Genomic DNA, 12013 nt, shown 5'->3' on the forward strand with positions numbered 1-12013 from the left:
AGAGAGGAAAAATAGACACTTGGTTGAGACTGCTCGTACCTTGTTGCTGGGTGCCAATATATTGATCTATCATTGGGGTGATGTTATCCTAACTACTTGTTTTCTTATTAACAGAATGTCATCTTCTTCTCTCATTATTTTAGTATTTTTCCAAATGATCCTCTCTTTCATATTTTCCCTGTGTGTTTGGTTGTGTATGTTTTGTTCATGATTTGTCTCAAGATTTGGATAAACTCTTTGCCCGTGTATTTAAATGTGTCTTGGGATATTCTTGGCTTCAAAAAGAGTGTCATTGTCACTATTTTGAAACTAAGAAGTATTACATGTATGCTAGTCCCCTGTTTTTAACATACTCCTTTCTTCTCTTCATTTATCCAAGATGTTTATTCCATCCAACAGGTCTTTTCTACCATTAATTATGTATGTTGTTCCTTGTGCTCTTGACAATCTCAATGTTGATAAAAATCCTCCTAAACCATCATCACATCCTTTTATTGATCCAAGCGACTAGTACAATGCTTCAAGGTGAATCCTCTTCTTAAAGTTCTTCTCAATCGTCACTTAATACCATGATTCCTAGTAATGATGATTCAACTTGGCCCATTGCCCTTTGGAAAGGTACTTGCTCTACTCATAATCCACATCTTATTTATAATTTTCTTATCTATCATTGGTTGTCTCCTTCCTAACGTTCTTTTATATCCTTTGTGTTTTTTTATACTATTTCAAAAAATATGAATGAAGCACTTGATCATCCTAGATGGCGACAAATCATGACTATAAAGATAAAAGCTCTTGACCATAATAGCACATGGGAGTTAGTTCCCCTTTCACCTAAGAAGAAGAAAGTTAGATTTCGATGAGTTTATGCCATTAAAGTTGGCCCCAATGGTGAAGTTGAACGTCTCAAAGCACGATTAGTTGCCAAAGGATACACTCATATCTAATGACCTTGATTATAGTGATACTTCTTCTCCAGTGGAAAAAAGTACTATTGTTCATCTTTTCTTTGCCATGGAACTTATTCGTCATTGGCCACTTTATCAACTTGATATTAAAAAGGTTTTTCTTCATGGAGATCTAGAAGAGGAAATCTACATGGAACAACCTCTTGGGTTTGTTGCTAAGGGTGAGTCTGGTTTGGTTTGTAAGTTGCATCGCTCTCTTTATTGTCTAAAGCAATAACCACATGCTTGGTTTGGAAAATTTAGCTACATTGTTCAAACCTTGGGGCTAAAACACAATGAAATAGATCATTCAATTTTATACTGTTATAGTTTTCCTGAAAAATGTGTTTACTTAATAGTGTATGTTGATGATATAGTCATTACAGGGAATGATGTTGCTAGAATATCTCAGCTAAAGGAAAACTTGTGAAAACATTTTCAAACCAATGATCTAAGAAGCCTTAAATACTTTTTGGGTATTGAAGTAGCTCAATCAAAAGAAGGTCTGTAATCTCTGAAAGGAAGTATGCTCTAGGTATCCTAAAAGAGACATGTATGATTGATTATAAACCAGTGGATAATCCTAAGGACAAAAAATCGGAAATTAATGACAGATCAAGGTGAATCTTTATCTTATTAAAAAATATATAGAAAACTTATTTATCTTACTACTACTAGAACTAATATGTCTTTCGCAAGTGGTGTATTTATTCTCCTTGTATTGGCCATATCATTTGTATCCCAAGATAACTCAAAAAGGCTCAAGGACAAGGTCTAGTATACAAATATAAAGCAAACACCCAATTTATGGATATTGTGATGTTGATTAGCTAGGATCCCCTACTAACAGATGTTCTACTACAAGACATTGTATTTTCCTTGGAAGAAATATTATTTATTGGAAAAGTAAGAAATAAAATGTACTTGTCCAATCAAATGTTGAAGTTGAATATAGGGCAATGGTGTCTCTTACTTGTGAACTTGTATGGGTAAAATAATTCCTTCAATAACATAACTTTTGTGAGATTGAACAAATGAAGATGTATTATAATAACTAAGTTGCACTCCATATTGCTTCCAACTTAGTATTTCATGAGTAAGCTAAACATATAAAAATTGTCTGTCAATTTATTAGGGAAAAGTTGGTGTCCAAGGAAATTTGTACTAAGTTTGTCAAATCCAATGATCAATATACATATATATTAACAAAATCATTAAGGGAACTTTATTTTGAATTTATTTGTCCCAAACTTGTACATATAATTTGTATGCTCCAACTTGAGGGGAAAAGAATATGTATTAAATATAGGTAGTAAGTAGTGTTGCATAATCAGGAGAATTATTCTGTAAATAAGTGCAAATTTTATTTTCTATTTATTAGGACAAATTTGTTAGTGATTTGATTTAATTTGATTTGGACAGCTTTAATCACCAATTATTTCTTGCTTTCATTACCTATTATTTTTTTCCTTAATTAGATTGTAAATCGTCTATAAATTGGGACTGTAATCACATTTGTAAAACATCTCAGAAATATATTTCATCTATTTCTTGCAAGTTGGTATCAGAGCTCCTGATCTGGGAGTCTTTGCTTGCAATTTTTTTTTTTAGCAACCTCCATTGTTGCAATTATTTTCATGGGCAGCCTTCATTGCTGCAATTATTTTTGCAACTTTTTTATCCTTATCTTTTCTCCATTGACCACCTCCTTGCACCATTGAGCGTTACTGCCACTGCCATTGACCGTCGCCGCTGTCGACCACCACCGTCGACTGTTGCCGTCGCCAATTGCCAGAAACTCCCACCAGCCATCGGAAAATAAATTTTATCAACAAACTTTTTTGTGTGAACTGGACCAAATTTTGCCAATCTGCAAAGCTGGGTTGGTTTTGAGCTCTCATGGAGGTCTCATGGACTCCCTTAGTAAGACATTTAGTTATTGTTCCCTAACTGAGTGGTAAGAGTTCTAGTTTTTTATCCTTTGATGCTTCTAGTATTGAAAATATCTTGATTATAGACTCTCATGTTACTGATCATATGACACTTCATTCCTCTTATTTTTCATCATACACTGCTTTATATGGTAACCAATATATTATTGTTGCTAATGGTTCCAATACCCCCGTTAATGGTCGTGGTAACATTCACCTTCAATCTTCCTTTCCTTTAAAAAATGTGCTTAATATTCCCAAATTATCCAATAACCTCTTGTCTATTCAAAAGGTTACCCAAGATTCAAATTGTGCAGTGGTATTTTTTCATTCCCATTATATTTTTCAGGATTTACCATGGGGAAGACTATTGGAATTGCTAAAGAGAAATGCGGGTTATATTATTTACAACATGAAGAAAATAAAAAGTGTGCAAGACTACAGGCACAAATTTCTAATCTTCAGCAAAGTCATGAATCTTGGTCATCGTCTCAGATATGACATCAACACAGACGTCTTGGCCATCCTCCATTTAGTACCCTAAAGTCCTTATTTCCTGTTTTATTTACAAAAGTGTTTGTTGAGTCTTTTCATTGTGATGTTTGTCAGTTTGTTAAACACCATCGGACAACTTTTCTTCCCAATGGTAGTAAAAGTTCTAAATCTTTTGATCTTCTTCATTCAGATGTTTGGGGACCTTCACCTATTCCTAATATCTCAGATGCAAAATGGTTTGTTTCATTTATTGATGATTGTACTCGGGTTACCTAGATATTCCTCATGAAAGATAAGTTTGAAGTTTTTCACTTGTTTGTAATGTTTTACAAAATGATTCAAACACAATTTGAAAGTCCAATTAAGAGATTGTGTTCTAATAATGGAAAAGAATATGTGAACCAAAACCTTTCGAAGTTCCTTTAGGAAAACGGAGTTGTTCATGAATTAACTAGTGTGGACACTCCTCAATAAAATGAGGTTGCTAAAAGAAAAAATCGTCATCTCCTTGATGTTACTAGAGTTTTATTTTCCAAACGTCTGTTCCTAGATCTTACTAGGGGAAGCAGTCCTGACTGCCACTTATTTGATTAATAGATTACCCTCTCGGGTTCTAGAGGGTGTTACTCCTACTCAGTTTATGACCACATTTTGTCCTTCTATTCCCATGTTGACTAGTCTTCAAAATCATGTCTTTGGTTATCCTGCTTTTGTCCATGTTCATAGTCTTTATCAGGGTAAGTTAGATCCTCGCGTCATCAAATGTGTCTTCATCGGTTATTTTCCCAACAAAAAAGGGGTACAAATGTTATCACCCTCAAAGTTGTAAAGTCTATGTTTCCAAGGATGTCACCTTTCATGAAACAAAGTATTTTTTTCCTAGTTCTCAGCTTCAGGGGGAGAGTATTCAAGAAGCTGAGGATCTTGAATTGCCACCTTTTCCTTTGTTGCAAGATTTTATTCTTAGGGAGGATGACAAAGACCATGCACCAACATCATTACCAGGGAAAAATAATAAGGACAAATATTTTGGAAAACAATATCAGCAAACGCAACAAGAACCCGTTCTAGTCGAAGAACAACTTCAATTGTCTGAACCGGAGGTAAGAACTCATACCTGCGAGACTCTTGAGGACACTTAAAATACTGCTTTTGAACCTAACCTAAATGATTTACCTATTGCCTTGAGAACAGAAAAAAGATCTTGTGCCAAATATCCTACATCCCAATTTGTGTCTACAGAAAAACTTTCTATGCAACACTGAAGTTTTCTTTCCGCTATTGATTCTATCAGAATCCCTACATTAGTACAAGAAGCCTTAAAAGATGAGAACTGAATTCGAGCCATGAATGAAGAAATGAGTGTATTAGAAAGGAATGAGACTTGGGAGATTGTAGACAGACCAAAAGCAGTGGGTTGTAGGTGGATATACATAGTTAAGTATAAGTCTAACGAAACAATGGATCGGTATAAAGCAAGGTTGGTTGCAAAAAGGTATACTCAAACCTATGGGATCGATTATGAGGAGACTTTTGTTCCATTGGCAAAGATCAATACAGTCAGGATTATTCTCTCCTTGGAAGCATACTTTGGTTGGGGGATGCATCAATTTGATGTTAAAAATGTCTTCTTGCATGGAAGCTTGGAAGAAGAAGTATACATGGAGATTCCACCTGGTTATGGTGTTATTAATGAAGGGAATGAGAAGTATACAAGGATGATCTTGAAGCTTTGATGTCTCCAAATCCATGGTGTTTGATGGAAGGTTGGAGTTGTTGAGTGTGTGGGTGGGGTTTGGGTAGAATGATGTGTAGTCCACTATTTGTTTGAATCTAAAATAGTTTGGAATCAAAACCTTTTTGAAAAAGATTGTTTTATGAAGAAGTGGTAAAACAACCTGGTGTTTTGTCGTTTCAATCGGTTATTTATCACTTAGAGGTTTTTGAAAAGGTTTTGAAGTTGTTTGACTTGGTTGACTTTACTATCAAACCAATTCAATCGGTTGTTTTGTGATTTCAAGCGATTGTTTGTTGAAAATCCACTAACATAATTTTTGTTATGTTTGCAAATAAGCTTTAAATGTTTTCTAACTGAATAGGCTCCTGCTTTAAACGTTTTTAATAGATTTTAGAGTATTTAAAGAGGAAGTTATACTCTTTTAAAGTTAGATAACAGTTTTGAGACATTTGTAAAAGTGTGAAAACATATTTGAGTTTTCAAGATTTACATACAAGTTTTTGGGTTTTCTCAAAGAAGTGGAGTAGGATTGTTGTAATCCTTTTTGTATTTCTGAATATTGGTGTGTAAGTGCAGAATCAGAGGGTATTCTGATTTCTTTGGTGTTTGTGTGCCAAAGGGAGTGTGTGACTTGAGGTGTTCAAGGTCACTTCTTTGGTGGTGTGTTTGTAATATGGATTTTGATTGCATAGTAGATACCCAGTGTTTTCTGGGGACTGAATGTAGCTCTTGGGATAAGAGTGAACCAATATAAATTGCTTGTTGTGCTTTTCTCTTACCCTGAACTCATTTAAATTATGCTTTTAAGTTGTTTTTAGTTCTGCTGATATAAACAACTGGTTGAATCGCAAAAACAACCGGTTGATTTTCTGTTAATAAACTTAAACATTTGATTGCTTTGAAACTTCATTATACCTTCAAGGTTTGTGAAAAATTTTCATAAACAATTTCCCCCCCCCCCCCTCTTGTTTAAGGCCATATATTCTAAAAATTGGCATCAAGAGCTTGATCAAGTTTGATCATAAAAATATTTTTCTTATGGCTGAAAAATTACCCTTTGGGGAGGGTGCATCAATAAACAGACCACCTTTGTTCTGTGGTTTGAATTACCAATTTTGGAAGGTACGTATGAAGATCTTTGTTGAATTTCTTGATAAAGGAATATGGGATGCAATTAAAAATGGTAATTTTATTCCTAAGCTTGAAAAGGAAGGTGTTTTTATTGAAAAACCTTGGTCCCAATGGACTGATGCAAAAAACAAAAGAGCAAAGTTTAATTGCATTGCAAAAAATATTATCACCTCTGCCTTAAATTTTGATGAGTTTTTCAGGGTCTCTCAATGCGGATCTTCTAAGGAGATGTAGGATAATCTAGAGGTAACTCATAAAGGAGATGTTTAGAATGCTCAAAGAAGAATCAATTGCGGATGTTCAAAAGCGGTTCACTCACATTGTCAATTTGTGACTATATAAACTCTGTGACTTGGAAAGGTCTTTGACAAAAAAGAGTTGAATATCAAGATTCTCAAATGTCTTGATAGATCTTGGCAACCTAAAGTCACGGCTATCTCAAAATCAAGGGACTTGACATCTTTGACTACAGCCTCTTTGCTTGGAAAGCTTAAGGAGCATGAGTTAGAGATTAATAGACTCAACATTCAAGAGAGTGAAGATAAGCATGTAAGAAACATTGCCTTGAAAACTGTCAAGCACAAGAACAATCAAGTTTCAAGTGATGAGAGTGAAGGAGAAACTCTTAGTTTGTTGTCCAAAAAGTTCAGCAAATTCTTGAAGAAGAACCGCAACAAAGACTCAAATAAAGAAATGTATGGCAACAAGAAAACTAGTGATTTTAATGCTAACAATTATACTTGTTATGGTTGTGGAGAGCAGGGGCGCATAAAGGTTGAATGCCCAAATAAAGAGAAAAAGTCAAGAAAGAAGGAAAAGAAAGCAAAATCAAAAAGAGCCTACATTGCTTGGAATGAAAATGATGTCTCTTCATCAAACTCCTCATCAAGTGAAGATGAAGAAGTTAATTTGTGTTTGATGGCCAAGGAAGAGGATGATGCAAGTAGTGTAAGTTCTTGTACTTCTTTAAATGCTGAAAATTATAGTCAACTTCTTCAAGATTTTAAAGTAACACATGAGGAAGCTAATAGTTTGAAACTCTTAAACAACCGATTGAAAGGGTTGAATAACTGGCTTGAAAACAAAGTCAAGGCATTGGGAAAAAGAGTTGGAGAATTCAAAAACTGATTTTGAAAATCTGAAAATGCTTTACAAAAACTCTTCTTGCAAGTGTGACTCTCTTGTTTGTGAAAAATTGTGAATCTCTTGAAAAAAGAGTTCACTATCTTGTGAAAACTGTGGATAGGCTTTCAAAGGGTAAATCCAACTTTGAGAATGTCTTGGCATCTCAAAATTGTGTTTTTGGAAAAGTAGGTTTAGGTTTTAATCCACAGAGCAAGAAGAATGAGTTTTCAAAGTATTTTTCAAAACTGCCAAAAAAACAACCGATTGAAAAATCGAAACAATCGGTTGTTACATGCTTTTATTGCATGAAGAGAGGTCACTCCGTAAGATTCTGCAAGAATTTTGAGGTTCCATATGATGAAGTTAATGCCAAAGGACCCACATTTGTAAGGGGACCAAATCTTGTTGCTTGATTTCATAATTGTGCAGGATTACTAAGAGATCAAGGAGTCTTGTTTCACAAGATCAAGCTTATGAAGGAACCTTCTGGACTTCCAATTACTGTGTTGTACCAGCTTAATCCTTTTGGAGGCCAAGTGAAATTTCTTGATCATGGACAATGACTTATTGAGAGAACTACTTTGTCAAAAGGATAAGACTTTCCTTGTTTTTATTTTCTTCTCTTGAATTGTTCTTTAATTATGTAGTATGAAAAATATTGATTGATGTCTTTATCTTTCATCTATGAAATGTGTATATGAAGCCTTCCTTTCTAATTCATCTTTGCCTGTCAATTCTAAATCTTTGAAATGCTTAAGTTGCTGTCACAGAAAAACAACTGATTATTTCCCTCTGACAACACTGCATTAAATTGAATTAATTTTTTATTGCATTCTGTCGGTTGCAGATTCTTTCCCCAAGCAGTTATGGGTCAAAGTGCATTTATCATGGGTTTAATTTCGTTCAGAAGGGTGTTACTTTTATCGTAAATAGAATATATTCCATAATTTCTTGGAAAATTAAGAACCTTTATGACTAGTCAAAGTATTCATGTGCTTCCATGTGAAATTTGCCACTGAGTGGCGTGCCACTATGTAGTCTTGGACCAGATTCTCTTTCTTAAAGACTAAAACCCACTAAATGCCAAGGATTGGAACTGTCTTCTGTGACTATATAAACTAATATGTAGTTGTTTCACTTCACAAAAACAACCCATTACGACATCTCTTGTTGTTGTAAATTTCCCCAAAAATCTCTTTTTTGCTTCTCTGTTTTTCTCTTTGTCTTCATGGAACCCACACCCCCTTCATCAAAGAGGATCAAAACAAGGGTTGTAAGAAGGGGAGGACGCATTGAGGCATGGTTCTCGGTAGAAGATGAAAAGATTGAGAAATATCTTCATGAAACAAGTAGGAAGACAATAAACAACCCAAAGCTTATCTCTTTCAACTGGTTAAAGGAGTAGAAGCTGGCTGAGTTGAGAAGTCTTCTCAAGGAACAGATGCTGAAGAGGTTCTTGGAGATGTCAGGGAACACATATCTTGATCTTATAAGGGTATTCTATACCAACCTTCAATTTGTTGGAAATAACCTTGTTTCTCATGTAAAAGGGGTTGATATGGAGATTACACATGAAGTATGGACTGCCATCACCAGATTAAAGTATGCAGGGCTGCGGATCAACAAAGGGAACATTGGTGTGGTGGAGGAATTTAAAAAAATTCAGTTTTACAAGAATTGCTTGAAGAATCCTCAAGCTAAAGTGAGAAATTTTTCAGTGGGAGGTCTTAAATTGAATGAAAAGCTAATTGCCTTGATTGTGACATGGATGCTCACAGTTAGGGGGAGCAATCATTCTGTGCTTACTGAGGAAGATCTTGTCTACATGTATTGCATTATGAACAAGGTCAAAAGATCAATTGGATCCACATCATCAAGGAACACATGTAGAAATCAATGAGGTTAAGTGATTATCACTATCCATATGTTGTATTGATTTCTAAATTCTTGAATTATTTTGAAGTGGACCTTGAGGAAGAACAGACTGAAGTTGTGAAATCATCTCTTGAAGTGAACAATGGTTCACTTAGCAAGATGGGTTTCACCAAGATTGGGGGAAAATGGGTGAGCAAAGATGGTGATCAAGGTGGTTCCTCAAGTAGTGTGCAAGCTGGACAAGAAGAGGAAGATCTTGATGCTACTGAAGGTGCTGGAGTTGATGCTCAAGAAGAACATGTTGTTGCTGATATAGGTGCTGGAACAAGTGTTGGAAATCAAGGAGAAAGGATTCTTTCAATGTCTCCTTTTGAGAGGTTTATGGTTAATAAGATGGACAGTTTTACCAAAAACCAAAGGAATCTCCATGAATTAGGTGCTACAAATTTTCATAAATTTGATGATAGATTCCAAAGCATGGATACATGTTTCCAGAACCTTGATGAACAAATTGAAGTTGTTCAAAACCAACTATTTGAACTGCAGTATGGAAAGGAAGATTGAAGCAAAGTTTAATTATTGTTTATGCTTATCTTGCTTTAATTTTTGGACAATTTCTTTCTTAATTTTCTTTTTTTTTATCACTTTTTTCATTCTATTTGTGAAGACAAATAGGGGGAGAAGGTGTTGGTTTATGTGTTGTGTATGCTGCTACTACAAACTCTGATTTGAAGTTTATATTCTGCTGCATTCAATCTGTTTTTGTTGTTGCTACATTCACTGATTTTGGCACTATTTTGGAATGGTTTTTCTGTTGTTTTCATTGTGCAAAAAATGTGTGTGCCTTGATAACCTGCTGCTATATATGCTCTGTGTTTGCATAGTTTCTGTTTTGCAGGTGTTGATTCATATTCAAACAGATCAAACAAGCAACCAGGGATTTGCCATGGTCTTAAACAATCACCTCGTGTTTGGTTTGGAAGGTTCACTCAAGCTGTGGTATCTTTGGGGTGCTGACAAAGCCAAGGTGACCATACTTTGTTTATAAAACATTCTCAGAATGGTAAACTGACTATACTTTTGGTGGTATGTAGATGATATGATTATTACAGGTGATGATGAGATTGAAAAACAAACTTTGAAGGAGAGACTGGCTACTCAATTTGAGATGAAGGATCTTGGAAAGTTGAAGTACATCCTTGGAATAGAGGTTGTTTGCTCTAGACAGGGCATCTTTTTTTCTCAAAGAAAATACATCCTTGATCTCCTCAAAGAGACTGGTAAGCTGGGTTGCAAGACCACTGAAGTGCCAATAGAGCAAAATCATAGGATTGGGAATGATGAGGAAAATCCAAAGGTGGAGAAGACACAATATCAAAGACTTGTGAAAAAACTCATTTATTTATCACACATTAGGCCAGACATAACTTATGCAGTTAGTGTGGTTAGCCAATTCATGCATGATCCAAGAGAAAGACACTTGCAAGCAGTAAATATAATTATTTAGTAAGTCTTTCCAAGGAAATGATTGTTATTCAAGAAAGGGGAAGACTTATCCATGAAAATATATATTGATGTTGACTACGCAAGATCAATTTTACATATAATTTGTATGCTCCAACTTGAGGGGGAAAGAATATGTATTAAATATAGGTAGTAAGTAGTTTATTAGAAAACTATTATATGTTGTACCCATGTGTTGTACCTATCTTTGGTACCCAGGTCTCTAGTTTTGACTCTTGATCTTTGCTCTTCCCTCTACCCATTGTATCAAAATTCTATAAATGGGATCAAAAGATAAGTGTTTTCAAGTCCTCTAAAATATAGTCTCTTTTATTTATCTTATGTATACTCAACATATATTATTATTCATATACATTCCAAATCAAATCATATTTCTTCCTTCAACATACAAAATTCACATCACACATAAACATGTCATTCACTTTAAATAAAGCAATAAAACATCCAATCATACAATTCAATAATTTATGCACACAAACATACACATACATAACCTAATGTTAAGAAAAAAAAAAAAGGAAAAACTACTTTGCTTGAGAAAAAATAGTTCCACTAAACGAAAGTGTCTAAAGACACACTCACTAGAATGACTTAAACAAAACTTTTGCTTAAGTTTTCTTAAATTCGACAACTCTAAAACGAAACTAAATCACTTCAACACAACACTACATTCTCATCCTACTTCATTAATTTATTTTTATCAAGTATATCAATAAGTTTATTTTATTGTCAAGACTAAAAGAAAATCAAGAATCCATTTAAACAAGTATAAAAAGCCCTATTTCAACATGCAAAGCAAAGACTCCAAACCCAACATATGTCTAAAGAACATCAACCATACATAACACTAATGAACTTCAAACTCCACATATAACATAAGAGTCTCAAACTTACAAGTGACACGTGAACCCTTTACATTATACATGTAGCTGAAGAACATCAGACACACATGCAACAAAAGTTCTTCAAATTCCATATGCAATTGAAAAACATCATATGCACATAACAAAGTTCTTTTGAACTCAACTAAAGAGTTTCTCACATGCATGTAACAAAATGAACTATAGACTCAACATGCAACATAGGATTATATAAGTTCTCTCCCCTACTGAGAAGCTCCATTTAAGCAAGAAAATCACCTCACACGTAGAAGCTCTACTCAACTACAAACGATCATTAGTTCTCCAAATATTGTTCAATGCAACTAAAAGAGAGTTGAAAGGATGAAGGTAAAGAGAAAGTAGAAC

At 34.5% G+C, this 12013-nt stretch overlaps 1 long non-coding RNA gene across 1 annotated transcript; it reads left to right on the plus strand.

The window, feature by feature from the left end:
- On the plus strand, nt 1–1224 carry LOC137822099 (uncharacterized). The gene is made up of 3 exons (XR_011082917.1): nt 1–77; nt 400–618; nt 745–1224. It is a non-coding gene; the product is annotated as an uncharacterized lncRNA (long non-coding RNA).
- Nucleotides 1225–12013: the final 10789 nt, after the last annotated feature.

The sequence above is a fragment of the Phaseolus vulgaris genome, chromosome 9 (genome assembly GCF_000499845.2).
Source record: "Phaseolus vulgaris cultivar G19833 chromosome 9, P. vulgaris v2.0, whole genome shotgun sequence".
Lineage (NCBI taxonomy): Eukaryota > Viridiplantae > Streptophyta > Magnoliopsida > Fabales > Fabaceae > Phaseolus > Phaseolus vulgaris.